Source organism: Pseudophryne corroboree, chromosome 11 (assembly GCF_028390025.1).
Source record: "Pseudophryne corroboree isolate aPseCor3 chromosome 11, aPseCor3.hap2, whole genome shotgun sequence".
In the NCBI taxonomy this organism is placed as follows: domain Eukaryota; kingdom Metazoa; phylum Chordata; class Amphibia; order Anura; family Myobatrachidae; genus Pseudophryne; species Pseudophryne corroboree.
This window is the reverse complement of record NC_086454.1, coordinates 140,906,979-140,907,971: the sequence shown is the minus strand read 5'-3', so window position 1 is coordinate 140,907,971 and position 993 is coordinate 140,906,979. Positions and strand designations below refer to the sequence as shown.

Genomic DNA, 993 nt, shown 5'->3' with positions numbered 1-993 from the left:
CATATACAATACCAGGAGATGGGGGTGTGTGGGCTGAACCATGCACAGTTCAGCTCCATATGACACAAACTGACGTTTCACCAACAGGTGGCTTGTTCACTGTGTGTGTGTGTGTGTGTGTGTGTGTGTGTGTGTGTGTGCGCTATAGTAACAGAGAACCTGTGCTATCAACTGGACAGCAGAAGTACTCTTACCTGAGGTATATGCCAATAACCACACTCTCTCATTTGCTCTAAACTGGATACCTTACTGCCATATTTCACTGGTCACGCCCGATCTCATTTGATCTTGGAAGCTAAGCAGTAGTAAGCGTGACCAGTACCTGGATGGGAGACCACTAGGGACTATCAGGTGCAGTAAGCCCAAAAAAAATTCCAGTCAGATACAAACAGCAGAAGTGTTGGAGCAACCTTTGACCTTTACCTATATTCTATCACTTAACCCACTTATCCACAGAGTCTTAAAATTAAGACCTACCCATACCAGGAGACCTCGAGACAAGAGGCCTCCTTAACTGGACAAGGGGTCTCATTCCGACCCGATCGCACACTGCACTTCTTCGCAGCTGTGCGATCGGGTCTGGAATGCGCATGCGTCGTATGCACATTGCGCACTCGCATCGTTGCCTGGCGACATCCGTCGCTGGGCAACGACTCTGACAGCGAAGAAAGCGGTTGCAGCAGTGTCCGCAAGAAGATTGACAGCAGGAAGGCGTTCCGGGGCGTGACCGTTTGAAGCAGTTTTAGGGGAGTGGTAAGAGAAACGCATGCGTGTCTAGGCTAATGGAGGGCAGATGTCTGACGTCAAAGCCGTGACCATCATCGCTGGACCCGTCGCACAGGGTAACTATGTCCAGGGCTGGACTTGTTTTGTGTGAAACTATTTTAGCATAGCAGGGCTGCACAAGCGATCGCAGCCCTGCTATGCTAAAATACACTCCCCCATAGGCAGGGATTAGTTGATCGCACAAGCAGCAAAAAGTTGCTTGGTGCC

General features: G+C 50.1%; 1 pseudogene; it reads left to right on the top strand.

Moving 5' to 3' along the window:
* The first annotated feature begins 244 nt into the window (after positions 1-244).
* LOC134971377 (5S ribosomal RNA) lies at positions 245-363 on the top strand (annotated as a pseudogene).
* The last annotated feature ends 630 nt before the right edge of the window (positions 364-993 follow it).